Below are 6398 nucleotides of genomic sequence, written 5' to 3'. Positions count from 1 at the left end.
TTAGCAAAACAGACTTTAAAGCAACCACTGTTAAGAAAGACAAACAGTGACATTATGTAATAATAAAAAAAGACCAACAGGAGAATATCACAATAATAAATACATTTGAACCTAACATGAAAGCTCCCATATTTATAAAACAATTATTACAAGAAATGAGAGGAGATAGGTGGCAACAAAATAGTAATGATGGATTTCAATACTCCACTGACAGCACTAGACAGATCATCAAGACAGAAAGTCAACAAAGAAACAATGGACTTGAACTATACCCTAGAACAAATACATTTAACAGATATTTATGGAACATTCTACACAACAACTGCAGAATATACATTATTTTCATCAGCAGATGGAACATTCTAAAAGGTGGACCATATGATAAGCCACAAAACAAGTCTCAATAAATTTAAGAAAGTCAAAATTATATCAAGTACTTTCTCAAACCATAGTGAAAAAAAAATAGTTCTAAAAGGAACCCTCAACACTATGCAACTATATGGAAAGTAAAGTTCTGCTCTTGAAGAATTTTTGGGTCAACAATAAAATCAAGATGGAAATTAAAACATTATTTGAATTAAGCAATAATGGTAACACAACTTATCAAAACCTCTGAAACACAGCAAAAGCAGTGTAAGAGGAAAGTTCATAGTATTAAATGCCTACATTAAAAAGTCTGAAAGAGCACAAATAGAAATTCTAAGATCACACCTTATGGAACTACAGAAACAAGAACAAAACCCAAATTCAGCAGAAGAAAATAAATAACCAAGGTCAGATCAGAGCTAAATAAAATTTAAATGAAAAAATACAAAATAAATAAATAAATCAAAATGCTGTATTTTTGAAAAGATAAGCAAAATTGATAAACTATTAGCAAAATTAACCAAGAAAAGTAAAGAGAATATCCAAATAAGCTTAATTTGAAACAAAACAGGAGATATTACAACTGATACCATAGAAATACAAGATCATTCAAGGCTACTATGAATATGTTTTCACAAACAAACTAGATATTTGGAGGAGATGGATAAATTCCTGGAAATATACAACCCTTCTATATTAAATCAGGAAGAAATAAAAACTCTAAACAGATTAGTAGCAAGTAGTGGGATTGAAACTATAATAAAAAATTGCCAAAAAAAAAAAAAAAAAAGTCCAGGACCAGATGGATTCATAGCTGAATTATATCAGGCATTCAAAGAATAATTGTTACCAATCTTACTGAAACTATTTCAGAAGACAGAGAAAGAGGAAATCCTCCATAAATCCTTCCATGATTCTAGTATCACCCTAATACCAAGGCCAGGAAATAACATAACATAAAAATAAAACTATAGACCAATATTCCTGAATATAAATGCAAAAACCCTCAGCAAAACACTAACTAACAGAATTCAACAGCCTATCAAAAAGATAATACTCCATAATCAATTTGGGTTTAAATCAGTGATACAGGAATGGTTTAACATATGCAAGTCTATAATGTGATACATCACACGAACAGAAGTAAAAACAAAAATCATATGATTATTTCAATAGATGCAGAAAAAGCATTTGACAATCCAGAATCCCTTTATAATTAAAACTCTCAGCAAAATCAGCATAGAAGGGGCATACAAAGTAATAAAATTATCTATGACAAAACCACAGCCAACAATATACTGAACCAGGAAAAGTTGAAAGCATTCCCCCTGAAAACTGGAACAAAATAAGGATGCGTGCTTTCACTCCTTCTATTCTACCTAGTACTGGAAGTGCTAGTCAGAGCAATCAGACAACAGACAGAAATAAAGGGCATCCAAATGGTAACGAGGAACTCAAACTGTTGCCGTTCACTGATGATATGATTTTAAACCTAGAAAGCCCTAAAGAATCATCCAAAAAGCTCTTAGGTCTGAAAAATGAATTCAGTAAAGTTTCAGGATATGAAATCAATGTAAACAAACTAATAGCACTGCTATACACCAACAATGACAAACCTGAGAATCAATTCAAGAACTCAACCCCTTTTACGACAGCTGCAAAAAATAAAATACTTAGGAATATACCTAACCACGGAGGTGAAAGACCTCTATAAGGAAAACTGCAAAAGATTGCTGAAAGGAATTATAGATGACACAAACAAACAAATGGAAACAATCCCATGCTCACGAATGGATAGAATAAATATTGTGAAAATGACCATACTGCCAAAAGCAATCTACAAATTCAACTCAATTCCCACAAAAACACTATCATCATTCTTCACAGAACTAGAAAAAAAATCCTAAAATTCATGTACAACCCCCCCCCCAAAAAAAAAAGGCCTGCATAGCCAAAGCAAGACTAACCAAAAAGATCAAAAGATCTGGTGGCATCACATTACCCAACTTCAAACTATACTACAAGGCTACAGTTACTAAAATAGCAGGATACTGGTATAAAAATAGACACATAGACCAATGGAACAGAATAGAGAACACAGAAATAAAGCCAAATTTTTACAGCCAACTTATCTTTGAAAAAGCAAACAAAAACATAAAGTGGGAAAGGATGCCCTATTCAACAAATGGTGCTAGGATAATTGGCAAGCCACACGTAGATGAATGAAACTGGATCTTCATCTCTCACCTTATACAAAAATCAACCTCAAGATGGATCAAAGACTTAAATCTCAAACCTGGAATCATAAAAATATCCAGAAGATAACAACAGAAAAGCTCTTCCAGACATTGGCTTAGGTGAAGACTTCATGATCAAGAATCCAAAAGCAAATGCAACAAAAACAAAGATAAATAGATGGCACCTATTTAACTAAAAAGCTTTTGCACAGCCAAAGAAACAATCAGCAGAGTAAACAGACAACCTACAGAGTGAGAGAAAATACTCACAAACAGTGCATCTGACAAAGAAGTAATATCCAGAATCTACAAGGAATTCAAACAAATCAGCCAGGAAAAAAAATAATAATAATAATTCCATCAAAAATGGGCAAAGGGCGAGGTGTGGTGTCTCATGCCTTTAATCTTGCACTTTGGGAAGCCGAGGCAGGTGGATCACGAGGTCAAGAGACCAAGATCATCCTGGCCAACAAGGTGAAACCCTGTTTCTAGTAAGAATACAAAAAGTGGCTGGTCATGGTGGCACATGCCCATAGTCCCAGCTACTCGGGAGGCTGAGGCAGGAGAATCGCTTGAACTCAGGAGGGGGAGGTTGCAGTGAGCCAAGATTGCACCATTGCACTCTAGGCTGGTGACAGAGCAAGACTCCGTCTCAAAAAAAAAAAAAAAAAAAAGACAGAAAGAAAGAAAAGAAAATGGGCAAAGGACATGAACAGACATTCTCAAAAGAAGATATACAAATGGCCAACAAACATGAGAAAAAAAGCTCAACATCACTAAATGTCAGGGAAATGCAAATTAAAAGTACAATGAGATATCACCTTACTCCTACAAGAATGGTAAGAATGGCCATAATTTAAAAAATCAAAAATAATAGCTGATGTCATGGATGTGGTGAAAAGGAAACACTTCTACACTGCTGGTGAGAATGTAAACTAGTATAACCACTATAGAAAACAATATGGAGATTCCTTAAAGAACTAAAAGTAGAACTGTCATTTGATCCAGCAATCCCACTAGTGGTTATCTTCTGCTGTACAGGACAGAAGGTAGAAACTTCTCTGTCAACTTGGTTGTGCCTCAGTCTTAGGTAGGCCCTGTGTCCCATGGTGCCTGGGGTGAGGCTTTCTCAGTTACCCTGCCCCTGCTCAAGTAGCCAAATGTTGCCTTGTGCCTTTGGAGGCTCAGAGATAAAGGCTCTTTATCATTAATGTCTTTCAGTAATGTAAGGACATTATTGTTTACTGAAAAATATATGGAAGACAAAATATACCATTACAGATCAATTCATGTTCTACTTAATTAAATCCTAAATGTATTCTTGTATTTTGGCTACAAAATTATTGTAAATTATTTAAATTAAAATAAGGAAAATATTACTTTCACCCATACAATCTTGATGAATTTTTCTACTTCCACCCTAAATTTTGATTATAGAAATAATCTTTATGCTAAGTTTGAAATTATTTTTTACTTTCCAGCTACACATCAAACTCTATTTTGCATCTTATTACTTTCAGAAATAAAGTTTTCTAACAATTATGAATAATCCCTGCTTTACTTGGTGTTACACTCTATAAAATGTCAAGGGTGCTCTTGTTCACATCTCAGTTTCTCCTTAGGCAAAATCTTAAAGTCAACTATTCCAAATTGAATCTTGTGCGGTACATTTACTTATGGCATTTGCCATATTTTTGGACCCTGTCTGTATTATGATCTATTAAAAGGATCAAGGAGTCCTTCCAGAAATAAGAAACGAACCACTAGAATGTATATGGTCCCCATTGGGATGATCGACAATGTGTGGTACTCTGTGAACGGTGAGAGGCTGGGCACCCACGTGGGTCATACAGGAGCTGTGTGCTGCATGGACAGTGACTGGGACAACAAGCATGTCCTCACTGACTCAGCTGACAACAGCTCAGAACTGATGTAGCTGTCCAGACCTGTGGCAAGGACTTTGGAAACAATATCGCTATATTCTCTACGGACAAGCAGATGGGCTACCAGTGCTTTGTGAGCTTCTTTTATCTGCAGGACCTAAGCCAGATTGACAGCAATGAGACATACATGAAAATTCTTTACAATGACTGTAATATCACCAGTGCTTTGTGAGGACTCCCCAGGGGAGTGCATCAACACAGGCCATAAGAGTGGAGTGTCCAACCAGTATAATGCCAAGTCTGGAGAGGTATTGGTGAGTGTTAAATAGCACTCCAAGGAGATCAGTGACATCCAGTTATCCAGGGACATGACCAAGTTCATCACTGCAACCAAGGACAACACAGCCAAGTTCTTTGATTCTACAACTCTTGAACATCAAGAGATTTTCTGGACAGAACATCTCATCAACTCAGCTGCCCTTTCCCCAATTATAGTGACCATGTGATACTGGGTAACAGACAGAAAGCCATGGATGTAACTGCAACCTCCAACAGGACTGGCAGGTTTGAGCCCAGGTTCTTCCATCTGGCCTTTGAAAAAGAGTTTGGAAGTCAAGAGTTACTTCACAACTGTCAACAGCATTGCCTTCCCTTCTAATGGCAAGAGTTACAGCAGCAGAGATGAAGATGGTTATGTTCACATTCATTGTTTAGGCCCACAGTACTTTGAATTTGAGCTTGAGAATTAAGAAGCTGGATCTACATACAGACCAGGCAGTCGTCTTAAGAAAGTTTTGAACCCTAAGAAATAAATTAGCTTGGTAATAAAAAATGTGATGAAATTTATAGTGCTTTTCATTTTGGACTTGGGACTGGTTATAAAAGTATATGATATAAGAAAAAATCTGTCATTTCTATATTTGAAAACAAATTTATTCTGCTCAATTGCAAGTAAACACAAAAGCTCAGTAATTACCATGCAAACATATGTTTATGTCTCATCTTCATCCAATTATTTTCTCTTGATTTATGATCCCCATACCTTGTATATTTCAGGAAATTATGAGTATAAAAACCTACATAACCTGAAATTTTTTAAACTGGAAAATATCAAAAATTGTAATTTTTCTTTGTTTTCCTTTTATAGCATTAATATATCTTCATGATTAAATTTGTGTTCAAACTAATTACCTAACAACATTTGTAGAGTATCTCTGGAATACTCTGGAATATTTTGCATAGCTTTCTTAAGTTCTTTTTAAAAACAAACTTTGAGAATTTTAAATAATTATTACGAATATTTAAGTGTTTTCTTTTTCAGTGAGTGTGGTTGTTAACAACAGGAAAATGGTAAAGAGTTTAAAATAAGAAGCAAAGTGATCAGGCACAGTAGCTCATGCCCATAATCCCAGCATTTCGGGAAGCTAAAGCAGGAGGATCACTTAATCTCAGGAGTTCCAAACCAGCCTGAGCATCAAGGGACACCCCATCTCTACACAAAATTTAAAAATCAGCTGTGCAGGAGGTGTATGGCTGTTGTCTCAGCTCCCAGGAAAGCTGAGGTAGGAGGGTCGCTTGAGCCTGGGAGTTTGAGACTGCAGTGAGCTGTGATTGAGCACTGCACTCCAACATGAGTAAGCCCTGACTCATAAATAAATAAATAAATAAGAATTAAAAGGCCACAATTTTTATTAAAGAGGAAAAGCAAGTCTTGAAGGATTTACTACTTTTTCTTTACATTATATATTCCTAACAAAGAACTGAAAGGAAATAAATAGAGGTCTTCAGGAATGCTGATTTACATTTTATTTACATAGCACATCATAATACTGCAAATGCTTGTAGAATAAATTTTTTTTTTGAGTGAATGAAAGTGTCAAAAGTGTTATATTGGCACAAAATTGTTCTGGGT

The 6398-nt window shown here is 35.3% G+C and overlaps 1 pseudogene; it reads left to right on the top strand.

Moving 5' to 3' along the window:
• The first annotated feature begins 4392 nt into the window (after nucleotides 1-4392).
• Nucleotides 4393-5298, top strand: LOC100425853 (eukaryotic translation initiation factor 3 subunit I pseudogene; annotated as a pseudogene).
• Nucleotides 5299-6398: the final 1100 nt, after the last annotated feature.

Source organism: Macaca mulatta, chromosome 3, assembly GCF_049350105.2.
Source record: "Macaca mulatta isolate MMU2019108-1 chromosome 3, T2T-MMU8v2.0, whole genome shotgun sequence".
NCBI classification, from domain to species: domain Eukaryota; kingdom Metazoa; phylum Chordata; class Mammalia; order Primates; family Cercopithecidae; genus Macaca; species Macaca mulatta.
The sequence above is the reverse complement of the archived record's forward strand: the minus strand, read 5'-3'. Positions and strand labels throughout refer to the sequence as shown.